Genomic DNA, 13,560 nt, shown 5'->3' with positions numbered 1-13,560 from the left:
ATGTCCAGCTCTTTGTGACCCTATTTGGGTTATTGCTTTTGTTGTTTTGGCAGATATACTGGAATGGTTTGCCATTTCCTTCTCCAACTCATTTTACAGATCAGGAAACTGAGGCAAACAGGGTTAAATGGCTTGCCCAGGGTCATGCAGCTAGTACATGTCTCAGGCCAGATTTGAACTCAGGAATATGAGTCTTCCTGTCTCCAGGGATGGCTTTCTAGGAGCTATAGTGCCACCTAGCTACTCACTAGTGCTCTATCGACTGAACCAACTAATTGAACTGTGTGACCATTTACAAATCACTCACCCTCTCTCTGAGCTTGTTTCCTGGGTCTTGAAGGATAAATAGGCTTTGTACAAATGGGAGAGGGAACAGCAGCTTATTGTGTGAAATTGGGATAATTATAATTGTGCTACTTAACTCAGAGGCTGGTGGTGAAGAGAGCACTTTGTGAAATGTAAGCACTTATGGAAATAGGAGCTATTCATATCAATATCCTTGTTTCTCATGAAGATTTTTTTTTGCATAAAAAATAATATCTGAAGAGTTAGAGTTGGTAGGTATCCTAGAGATCAGGGCATCCCTTCATTTTATGGTTGAGGAAAACAAAACTAAAATGGTCCAGCATCCCCCAGGTAGGAAGTAGCATTTATAGAATCCAAACCAGGCCTCCTACTGGAAATCAAGGGAGGGCCTGTTTTTGCCTTTCCTTTGGATGCCCAATACCATCATGGCACCTGGTACCTCAGAAGCAATTACCAAATGCTTCATGGATTATTTGATTGATTTCTTCTGCCCCTGCACTGTGGCAACCCCAGAAAATCAAATTTTAGAGGGATTAGCCAATATTTTCCTTTATAATACCCCGAAAAGGCAAAGGTCACATGTATTACCATTCACATTTTCCAGATGAGGAAACTGAGGCTGAGAGTAAATGGATTTGCCTAGAATTTCATGGCAGAACTAGCATAATTGGGAATAGAAGCCCTATCTCCTTCTTCCAAATCCAGTAGTCTCTCCTTCATGCCATGTATCTTTTCTTTCCGGGTACAAGTCCTCAGATCCTGAATCATGTCATGTGCCTCCTATCTCCTTTGTTCACCTCGAACTGAGAGTGTCTAAAAATCCCACTTTATTTGGTTCATAGAGTGTACAGTTCCTATTTCGCTTCCCCCAACAGGTCTCCTGCCCTTTTGCTAATTAAATCTAGTCCTGAAGCCTCCTGAGACTTATATTTTTAATATCTCAATTTGGATGGGGGTGTCCTGGTGTCTGGACAGAACGGTTTTCCTCCTGAAATGTTAATTAGACAGAGAACCCAGAGATAAACAGATTGATTTAATTTTAATCTGCTTTCATGGTGATGCATAATGATAACTGGTTTCTCTCTCCCAGGGTTGGAAACCACAAACCTTAATAAGAGTTTGCCGGTATATTATGCAGCTCTAAATAGTTGGTGTTGTGCTAGATGGCTTTCCACAAATTATCTGAGCTTCAGAAGCATCTCAGGGGTTTTCTGTTCTTGTCTGGTGTGTATTTTCAATCAGGGAAAGTATTAGTATAAGATGAAAACACTTTGAGACCTCTTCTCCAAAGGATAGCTAACTGACCACTTGGATTCCCCCCTGCCCCAGTTATCCAGAAAAAACCCCAGCTTGAAAGAAGCAACCACATTCCTCTTAGTCTGCAGGTAGGAAATGCAGTCATGAGCTACATCCCTGGGGACTTAAAAAAGAAAATTTCAATGTATGAACACCATGACTGACTTGCACATCCAGTAATAACAATAGCTACCATTTATATAGTATATAGGACTCTAAGATTTGCAAAGTGGTTTAAAAATATTATCCCATTTTATCTTACAATGGCCCTGGGATATAGCTGCTGCCATTATCCTCATTTCACAGATGAAGTGCTATATATGATGTAGCTACTGCCATTATTTTTTTAAACCTTTTTTTAAGAAAGTTTTGAGTTCTAAATGTTATCCCTCCTTGCCTCCCTTCCCACTCTCACAGAAGCAGTCTGATACAGGTTATATGTGTATGGTTCTGCCATTATCCTCATTTTATAGATGAGGAACCTGAGGTAGGCAGAAGTTACATGACTTGCTTAGGGTCACACATCTAGTAAATGACTGAGGCTGGATTTGAACTCGGGTCTTCTTGATTCTAGGCCCAGCCCTCTAACTACTATGCCATATAGGTGCTAGTATCACTGGAATTTGTTGGTAGAGTTCAATTATTTAATTTCTTTTAAATCTTGGGGGCAGCTAGGTGGTGCAGTGGATAGAGCACCGGCCCTGGAGTCAGGAGTACCTGAGTTCGAATCCGGCCTCGGACACTTGACACTTACTAGCTGTGTGACCCTGGACAAGTCACTTAACCCTCATTGCCCTGCCAAAAAAAAAAAAAGAATATGTCCTTTGTTGTTTTTTTGTTTTTGTTTTTTTTTGTGGGGCAGTTGGGGTTAAGTGACTTGCCCAGGGTCACACAGCCAGTGTCAAGTGTCTGAGGCTGAATTTGAACTCAGGTCCTCCTGACTCCGGGGCCGGTGCTCTTTCCACTGTGCCACCTAGCTCCCCTTAAAGGGAAGATTATGAACAATTATCAATACCCAAACTTGGCTTGTCTTTGGACTTTGAAAGGATTCAGATGACAAAGACTAAGGTGTATGTGTTTCTTATCATGTGTCTTACAGAGGTATCCTCTTTTGTTAAGAAATGGCAATTTTGACTATGTAGCCATTGTCAGTGATTTTTGAAAAATCTTAGAGAACTAGAGAGGTATCCAGGACTATAGAGGAATAAATGTTATCCTAATTTCTGTTTTAAAAGATAGAAAAGAACAGTGTGCAAACTATTAACCAGTGAATTTTACTTTGGTTCCTGGCAAAATACAATAAGTTATTAAAGGAATGGCTAGTGAACATCTAGAAAAGGAAGCAGTGATAACACAGAGCCAGCTGGGCTTCATCAAGGTGTTGCTAGAACAACCTCATTTACCTTTTTTAAACTTTATTACTAAGTTAGGAGGTTAGGGGAATATTGTAAATATGCTTCACCAGAGGGAAGGAGAATTGATCAAAGAAAACATTCTTTGGTTAAGTTCATTATTAAAGATAATACTTAGGGCACCTTTAAAAAAGGAATACACATTCTCAAATGCTGCTAAATAATTCTGATGAGGTGCTCCAATTTGTTCTAGCTCATTTGTCCATTTATTTATTTAAGTAAAACTTTCCACAAAGTCTATAGTCCATACTATTCTTGTAAAAAGAAAAAAAGGATAAAAATGGGCTACATATGGGATTTTTCATGATTATTTATGTCACAGACCCCTTTGTATAAAATGAAATGCATAGAATTTCAAAGGAAATCAAAGGATATTGAAAAGGAAAATGCATTATTTCTATTTAAGGTCATAGACCCTCTAAAATCTATCCACAAGTCTGTTGGTGTATAGGCAATGGACCTCTGCACTAGACAATAATTACAGCTAAGTAGATAAGAAACTGGTTTAATGGCTTAATCCAAAGTGTGGCGGTTACTTGTTTGAACATCAGATCAAATTTTAAAAACTTCAATTAAATGAGAATACCTTAAAGTCTTAAATTTGGCTTCCAAAAATGAACTTTGCATGTAGAGAGTGTACAAAATTTGACTAGATCCAAGTGAAAAAAGATTTGAAATTTTGTGGCCTGTCAATTCAGTATTCAATGTGTCCACTCTGAAAGCTAAAGCTCTCTTAGGATGAGATAGGGCATATGGGGTATATTTAGCCTGGAAAAGAGAAGGAAGGAATGAAGAATGATTAAGTATCTACTGTAACGATTGGAATGACGCCACCTGCTGGATACTTACTGTAGAAGAGTTCTGCCCATGAAGCAAAGGTCTTTGAGGGCAAGACCAGGCTTCAGGAAGTGACGCGGACTAGTGGGAGGAGGAAGGAAGAGACTGGCGCTCGGTCTCACGCTCTTTCCTCTGGACTCTGGCGGAGAAGGGAGCTAGAAATGTGCTCTCCCTTTAATAGATAGGAATCTAGGCCTTTTTCTCTCTGTTTACCAAATTCTTATTCTCCTTAATAAATGCTTAAAAGTCTAACTCTTGCTAAAGCTTATAATTTATTGGCGACCACTCATTAGATATTTTAGACAGTTTAGCTAGAATTTTAGCCTTAACAGATGGCTGACCACGAAGAGGAAAGCTAACCCTCAGTCTTCTTCTGATCTTCTGGTTGGGTAAGAAATTTCCCCTCCCTCTCCCTTTAACTGCTAAGTACTGGTTTACTGACTGTGTTTTCCTTTAAATTTTTTCAAATGGACCTTTTAAACTCCCTAATTATCCTATTTTTGATTTTAGTCTGTTTAACCAGACAAATGGGAGATAAGATCATGTTAATGCTTTGTTTTTGTGGATTTTCTATTTTTCTTTTTATTTTTGTTAAAAGAGCCAGCAACTTACTCACACAAGGAAATATCTCTCCCTCTCCCAACCATGCTTTTTCAGAGAAACCTGAAGAGATTCCCACAGCTTTTCCCAGTTCTAACAGTAATTGTTGCTTTAATTTTGCATGCCTGGAGGCAATGACCCACCCTCTAGAAGCTTTTAATCCCCTAGCACCTGGAGGCAAAGTGGGGGAAGAGGAATCCAGGCCTGAGTTCAAAATCAAGTCTGATTCAAATTGTGCTGGTCCCTCCCCTCCTCTCCAGACCCCACCCTCTACTCCTCCTATGGCCAAGCCCATAGCTTCCCCTGCCTGGGAAGTCCAGAGATCTGATGCGCATGCTCAACTTTCTCTAACTACATTTGCAGCTTCAGGCTCAGCCCTTCCCCAGCCTGGCTGTGCTTCTGAGACAACCTTAGAAAACCCTTTAAATTCCAGATATACTCGTTTTGTTCATAATTTTGCTAACCTGCTTTTGTCTTTAATTAGTAATCTTATAAAGCATTTGTATGGTGAAAAGACTGACAGACAATATAGAGGGGTTAAAGAAGAAAAACTTAAGCTGAATAAGAATGACAATCATCTACATAGTTCAAGACTCTGCTTCTTTTGCCATGGAAGGATATATATTTTACAGAAATGTAGAAGTAAGCAGCAAGGTATTGATATGAGTATTGGGGATTTTAGATATCGGAATCAAAAGTGTTCTGAATTCACTCAGAGTAATAGTATCAGTTCAGAGGTTACATAGGACTTCTATGCTATTATATATACATTTTGAAATTAATGGTATGGGTTTATTTTCATAGAGATTTTCATGCTTTTGAGATTGTGTTTTATACTTAGTTTCTAAAACAAGGAGAATATTTGTAAAAGCTTTTTATAGTCATGTGATCAAGTTTATATTTTATAATACTCTTATTGATATTAAGTTCATATTCATTTAGATTTCCCTAGTTTGAATTTCATTGTCTTTTATTATTCCATGTGTATTTTCTTCTATTCATTCATCTATCTAATTTTGAAACATGGTTTTGATTTCATAATACAATGTTAATTCTAGGAGTATTGTGCTCCCATATTCTGAGTTATTTGTTTTTGTTATTTTTCTCAACTGATTATTTGATCAAACTCTTTAAAGCATTTCCCTAGCAAATTGTTTGCCATGGCAAGTGTAAATTGATTCTAGAAGTATTATTTTTGATAAGCATATTCCAAAAAAAAAAAAAAAAAGAGGGGAACATTTGTAAAAGTTGTCTTTGAGATTGTGTTGTGCTTTAACTTGTATTTAAATATGTTCAGATTTTTCAAAAAAGTAATTGTATGCTAAGTAAAAAAAAGGTATTATTTGAAATTGTTGCATAATTATATATTATATTCTGAGTCAAGATGTATTCACATTTTTTGCAATCATTTATTATCCTCAATTTTTAAATCCATATGAGACTTGGATTATGGGAACTTATCATTTAAGACATTAATTGCCTTTATTCTGAGTTATCAGATGCCAGTTGGCCAAGATGCCATCCAATCACAAGAGGAATACATGCAAGAGCAGACACTGAACTGTCACATGAGGGGAGACATGCATGAAGTCAAGATATGGCCAAGGGAACGGCTTTTGACAAATGTTGAGGTTGGATTCTCTTGGTTTAATATTTTATTTTATTTTTCCCCACAATATCGTACAGATGGCTGGAAGTATTGATCCCACCCATCTCACTTCTACACCTGGCTTCTATGCTCCCTCCTATATGCCTGATGCCATGGACCATCTCAATCCCATGCATCTGATTAAGTCTGACTCAGTTTCCTCCAATATGTTCGGTGGCATGGACGTATATTCCATCCACCTGTTTTAAGCCTGGCATACTGTATGGGCAGTACATATTGCTCAAGTGTGGGAATGCTCATATCCCATCATTTCTCTGTTCTTTTATGGTAACCCCCATAATTATCTCAGGTGTCATGATAAATAACAGTGTTGAATTTGGCCTTGACATCTGTTACTAATTATATTAGATTTTAAAATTTCTCATAATGGCATGAGGATAATTAGGCAGATGATGCAAAAAGTGATGAAACAGATAAAAATTATTTTTAATAATTAATATTGCAGCAATTGTCTTCTCAATTACCCTCCATAAGGGGGGGGGACTATAGTAATATTATAATTTTAAAGAATGTTTCAATTTTTGTTTTATTATATGTTTCATGTGTAACAACTAAGATTCTGTATTCCCTTACACATGTTTTTGAGAACTTTCATTGTTTGATTTTATTATTGACAAAGCTATTTTAAAGTTGTGTTAAGCTCAATTTTGTAGGAAATTTCCTGGCTGATTACCAGCATCCACACATCAACCCCTGAAAAGACTTCCATTCTACGACTACACCTAGAGGACATCTGAGAAAAGACTTTCAGAGACTTTAAATGAACAGTTTTGTTTTGTTGTTGTTTTTTTTTCTCTTTTCTCTTTCTGTTATAATATACACCATCTGTAACGTGTATTCTCTGCAGAGGCCCTCCCTTTGCAAGACTAATGTCAAAGCGTCGGTTCATGAGGACAAAAAAAAAAAAAATCGCCCCTCTGGACAAAACTTTCCTCTCTTCCTTTTCTATATTATTGTTCACATATTATTAGTTAGCAATAGTTATTATATTGTTTTTACTGTTCCGTCAAGGAAACATTTTGTTTCTTGAGGAACAACAGGGGGGACTGTAACGATTGGAATGACGCCACCTGCTGGATACTTACTGTAGAAGAGTTCTGCCCATGAAGCAAAGGTCTTTGAGGGCAAGACCAGGCTTCAGGAAGTGACGCGGACTAGTGGGAGGAGGAAGGAAGAGACTGGCGCTCGGTCTCACGCTCTTTCCTCTGGACTCTGGCGGAGAAGGGAGCTAGAAATGTGCTCTCCCTTTAATAGATAGGAATCTAGGCCTTTTTCTCTGTCTTTACCAAATTCTTATTCTCCTTAATAAATGCTTAAAAGTCTAACTCTTGCTAAAGCTTATAATTTATTGGCGACCACTCATTAGATATTTTAGACAGTTTAGCTAGAATTTTAGCCTTAACACTACCATGTGCCAGGCTCTGGCTTAAGTTCTTTACAAGTATTGCATCATCTAATTCTCACAACAGGGTCTAGGCTATATCCTCTGAGCTACCAAGCTGATTTTAGGGAAGTGGGATGAAGATGATTGTCAAGTATTAAGGCAAAAATAGAAGGTATGGGTAGAAGTGGCAAGGAGAGGGGGCAGCCAGGTGGTACAGTGGATAAAGCACTGGTCCTGGATTCAGGAGGACCTGAGTTCAAATCCAGCCTCAGACACTTGATACTTACTAGCTGTGTGACCCTGGGCAAGTCATTTAACCCTCATTGCCCTGAGAAAAAAGTGGCAAGGAGTATAAATTGGACTTGGTGTGAGGACAAACTTCCTAATATTTAGACGTAGGCAACTAGGTGGTCGAGTGAATAAAGTGCTGGCCCTGGAGTCAGGAGGACCAGAGTTCAGACCCAGCTTCTGATATAGCAACCATGCTACTATAGATCATATCATCTGGGTAGATCATGCAGGGGAATATGGAGCAAACCACACATATTCTGAACAAATGGTTGTACTACGTAGAACAAATGTCAGACCAGTTATTCAGAAAAATGTGGGATCAAGAAATGATCCATTTGAAAAAATTTAATGAGTTGATGGTTACATTTAGAATCTAAAGCCCTCTTGGAATGTAATTTGTATTGGGTGCTGGAACATGCTTGCTTGGGAAGGAAGGGGCAATGGCTTGCACCATGTCTGTAAAAGAGTCAACAGAATACATTATAGCAACCAGATTAGGATGTTAAAGGAAGAGGATCCAGAAAGAAACATGAAGAACTCCTTCAGATAATTAAAAATTTTCAGGATGTGAAGCTAGAACACCATGACACAGGGCTTGGCCATGATGCAGAATTGGCACCACCATGCAAAATCTTTTTTTAAAATAATAAATATTTTTATTTAAAGTTTTGAGTTCTGAATTATATTCCTCTTTCCCTCCTCCCACCCCCTCCTTGAGGCAGCAAGCAATGAGATATAGGTTACACGTGTGCAATTATGTAAAACGTTACCATATTTGTCATTTTGTATAAGAAAACTAAAATCAAAGAAAAAAATGAAAGAAAGAATGTGAAAAATGGCATGCTTCAGTCTGTGATCAATCAATATCGGTTCTTTCTTTGGAGATAGATAGGATACTTCATGATTAGTCCTTTGGGATTGTCTTGGATCATTGTATTGCTCAGAATAAGTCATTCACAGTTCTTCATCAAACAATACTGCTGATACTGTGCACAACATTCTCCTGGTTCTGCTCACTTCCCTATGTATCAGTTCATATAAGTCTTTTCAGGCCTTGCTGACATCATCCGGCTTGTCATTTCTTATAACACAATAATATTCCATTATAACCATATGCCATAGCTTGCTTAGCCATTCCCTAATTGATGGGCATTCCTTTGATGTCCAATTCTTAGCTACCACAAAAAGAGCTGCTAGAAATATTTTTGTACAAATAGGTCTTTTCCCCTTTTTTTGTAATGTCTTTGGGATATAAACCCAGCAGTGGTATTGCTGGATCTTAGAGTATGAACAGTTCTATAGCCCTTTGGGCATAGTTCCAAATCAGCATGTGCCAACTTGAAGGGTGCTATTCAGGTTGGGCACAGAACTGGAATATATTTATCAGAAAAAATTTAAAATAATTCTCTGTGACATTATGTAAAAGATAACTGAAGGGGCTATATTTGCACATGTGAACTGTATAATTATTGTTAATTTTGTCAATTAATTGAATAATTCTACTTTAAAAAACTGTATGGCAGGCAGATAGATGGCGCAATGGTTAAAGCAACGGCCCTGGATTCAGGAGTACCTGAGTTCAAATCCGGCCTCAGATACTTGACACTTACTAGCTTGTGACCCTGGTCAAGTCACTTAACCCCCATTGCCTGAAAAAAAAAAGCTGTATGGCTCTGGGCAAGTGACTTAAGCCTGTTTACCTTGGTTTCCTCATCCATAAAATAACTCAGAGAAGGAAATAGCAAACTACTCTAGTATCTCTGTCAAGAAAACCCCAAATGGAGTCATGAAGACTTTGACATGACTTATCAAACCACAAAATAAAAATGGAAGGTACTGCCTTGGGAGGTATCGGATTCTCCTCACACTACTACTAGGTCTACTAAAAGCTGGATGGACATTTATCAGGCGTGATATAATAGGGATTCTTCTATAGATTCACATTAGACTTTGTGGCTTCTGGAGTACCTTTTAACTCTAAAGGCATGTGATTCAGTAACATTCTTTAGGAAAGATTTTATCTATTTTGGCATCTGTAGAATCATAATATTACAGTGTCTCAGAGGTGAAGGGGACCTGAGAAAGCCTTCTATCATCCCTCCTAGTTACCCTGGGGAAGGCTGGAACTCTATATCAGTGAAGCTTTTGGTCAGCCTTGGTTGCCTCCTCTGTAACGTGGGAATAAAGATAGTATAAACTTCACTGGGCTCTTGAGACAGTCCAACAAGACAATATATTCCTATACCTGATTAGGAATTACATTTTGAATATTCACATGGTCTTCCAAACCCTGCTCGTAGACCATCTCTAAAGGAGAGCTCAATACCTCCCAATTTAGCCTATGAGCCAACTCCATCGTTTCAGTAAGTGTTTTTATTTTTTTTTCCTGCTAGCAAGTAATATTTAATTTTCAGCAACTTTTATCTAGTCTACTATAATTGAACACTTGGTAATCAGAAAAGGTCAGCCAACTGGCTTAGTGGATACAGGACCCAAGTTTGGAATCAGAAAGACCTGAGTACAAATAGAGCCTCAGACACTTACTAGCTGTGTGACCCTGAGTAAGTCACTTAGCCCTGTTTGCTTTACTTTCTTCATTTGTGAAATGATCTGGAGAAAGAAATGACAAACCACTCTAGTATCTTTATCAAGAATACCCCAAATCATGGGGGCAGCTAGGTGGCGCAGTGGATAAAGCGCAGGCCCTGAACTCAGAGTGGTTTGTCATTCCAGTGACCTGAATTCAAATCCAGCCTCAGACATTTAACACTTACTAGCTGTGTGACTCTGGGCAAGTCACTTAACCCTCATTGCCGCACCAAAAAAAAAAAAATACCCCAAATCAGATCACGAAGAGTCAGATACAACTGACACGGCTAAAAAATAGCCAATAATAACCCAACATCTAACTCCCTCATTTTACCAATGCCTTAGATAGATGGAACATTTGTTGAGTACCTACTATGTGTCAGGCACTGTGTCAAACACTGGTTATATTAATGCAAGACAGTCTCTTTCCTTAAGGTACTTACACTGTAAGTCCGGGGAGAGACAAGACAACACATTAAAGAGAGATAGAAAGAGGATAAGGAGGAAGCAGGGTACACTTGAAACTAGAGATGTGCAGAGCTCATTGATGATGGGATACAAAAGCTTATTGACAATTCCTTATTGACAGTTCCTACTTAATATGTCAGCAGTTTCCTGTCCATAAATAGCACTCTAGGTTTCATAGGATCATAAATTTAGAACTTAATGGGACTTTAGAGACCATCAAGTCCAATCCCTTTAGTTTCAGATTAGGAAACTGAGGCACAGAAACGGTAAGTGACTTGTCATATAGCTAATGCTTACCCAAGGATATGAATTCAGGTCTTCCTGTCTCTAGGTTCAATGCCCTGTCACTTTGCACTTTGCCATGCTACCTCTGGCTCTGACATGGAAGTAGACACCTTGTGATCTTTTTTTTTTTTTTTTTTTGGTCGTCAATGAGAGTTTAGTGACTTGCCCAGGGTCACACAGCTAGTAAGTGTCAACTGTCTGAAGCCAGATTTGAACTTAGGTCCTCCTGAATTCAGGGCCGGTGCTTTATTTACTGCACCATCTAGCTGCCCCAAGATTTCTTTGTACTTAGAGAGTGAATTATACTGCCCAGATTTATTTTGGCATTGTCAGTTTGACTGAATCTACAATATGCATGTATTTACCTTCTGAGATCCTAATCCCTTCCTTGGATTTGTTGTATTTGCAGTCAAATTGGAAAAGAAAGGGAAAAAAAGGAAATAAGCACATATGTGGCATTTACTGTAGGCAACCAAATGATGCAATGGATTAAATGACAGGTCTGAAGTCAGGAAGACCTGAGTTCAAATCCAGCCTCAGACACTTACTAGCTGTTTGACCCAGAGCAAGTCATTTAAATCTGTTTGCCTTAGCTTCCTCATCAGTAAAATGAGATAGACAAGGAAATAGCAAACCACTCCAGTATCTTTGCCAAGAAAACGGCAAAGGCGGGGGGTGGGGGGGTGGGGGGTGAGTAAGAGTCAGACATAACTAAAAAAAAATGGCTAAACAACAAATAACAAGTACCTACTATATGCCAGGCACTGCGCTAAGCACTTAAAAGAAAAATGGGAAACCAATGTTATCTCATTTGATCAAATAGAAATATTTATTCACTTAGCCTGGTTTGTAAAAAGCCTGAATAATATCACTAAATTCTGTCATAAAGTACTCAGGGGAAAGAAAGAATTTTAGGGGCTCTCAAGGATTCTCCAACTTTTTCCCAGTTACCCTGAAGAATCTGTTTTCCTTCACCACTGAGACTCTTGCTAACCTTATTTCCTCATCTATAAAATGGGGGTAAGAATAGAACATTCTTCATAGAGTCGTTACAAGGATCTAACCAAAGAATATATGCTTAGTACTTTGTTGAACTTGAGGCATTATATACATGTTATCACCACCACCATCATCATTATTGTGATCCTTATTATTATTCTTTCAGCACAACTGCTTACCAAGTACATAGTCCTAGGTACTAAATTGACACCTTCAGCTTACAAGTCTGCATAATAAATTCCACCTACCATCAGTTAAACATAAGAAAATTAACAACACACTTACACCCCTTGGATAGAATATAAACTCCTTGAAGGGAGTCACCTTGTTTTCCCTATCTCCACGGTTATGCTAGAGCCAGCTCTAACTGGAATCAGTTTTTAAATTCAGTGTTAGCATTTATACTTTGGAAATTGGCTTAGCTTATTGTTTTGTTGCTGTTGAGATTTAAGAAAGGGATAGAGAATATGTTAATAACTCAGATAAACCTTTAAAAAGTGAGGTGTGTACTCTGTTGGTGGTAGTGGTAGTTTTGGAGAGCTGGTTGTTAAATATTTACCAGCATACCCCTTCCTATATCCTAAGTGCTTTAGATAGGGTCTTGCATGGAGTTGGTATTTAATAAATACACATGGAATTAGAACTATGAAAAAAAGTTAAAGGGAAAGTGAATGATATATTTATCTCAGTTATAGAGAACTGACACATTTTAAACAATTAAACAAATAGAAGAACTCTTAGGGGATCTGGTAGATGGATTTGATTACATAAGAGTAAAAGAGTTCTACTAGAGGAAAATCAATGTGATTGAGATGAAAAGAAGAAATTCAGGTCAGAAAAATACCTGCAGTAAATATAATAACAAATTAAAACTTAAAAATGTGTAAGATGGTAGTGTCCTGTGTTGAAAAAACACTGGATGTTGAGTCTAAAGACTTCAGCTCATTCTGTCTCTGACACTACCTATGTGATCTTGGGCAAATCACTTCATGTCCTTGGACCTCAGTTTCCCCATCTGTAAATCAAATAGGTGGCATTAGATGGCCTCCTCCAACTCCCTATCTTTGATCCTATGATACAGGTGTAAATGTGGCATAGAATCAAAGTTCTGTTTTTTTGTCCTGGACTGTTCAGTCATGAGGGCTTCTCAACAAAATTTCTCTTTGGCTTATACCTCAAGACTATGTTCCATAGAAACATCAAAATTTGTTTTTTTAGTTTTCCACAAAGTGACTTCATCTCCCTTGAAAGCATGCAGGCTAACAAAACATTGTATACAGGACGGGTTGTATTTAACCTTGTTTATTGAAATGCAAAGCCCAGGAAAAATCAAGAAAAACTTTCTAATCTTCCTGACCACCAGGCAATTCTTATGCCTTCCAGACTTATATTAGAATAATTAAGCAATAGATTTAGATTGGAAA

General features: G+C 38.1%; 1 protein-coding gene and 1 pseudogene across 1 annotated transcript in view; both read left to right on the top strand.

Moving 5' to 3' along the window:
• Positions 1–9,193, top strand: part of LOC122736661 — a 49,273-nt pseudogene extending 40,080 nt beyond the window's left edge.
• Positions 1–13,560, top strand: part of TMEM132D (transmembrane protein 132D) — a 960,728-nt gene that overhangs the window by 368,821 nt on the left and 578,347 nt on the right.

Source organism: Dromiciops gliroides, chromosome 1, assembly GCF_019393635.1.
Source record: "Dromiciops gliroides isolate mDroGli1 chromosome 1, mDroGli1.pri, whole genome shotgun sequence".
NCBI classification, from domain to species: Eukaryota; Metazoa; Chordata; class Mammalia; order Microbiotheria; family Microbiotheriidae; genus Dromiciops; species Dromiciops gliroides.
This window is presented reverse-complemented; position numbering and strand designations above follow the sequence as displayed.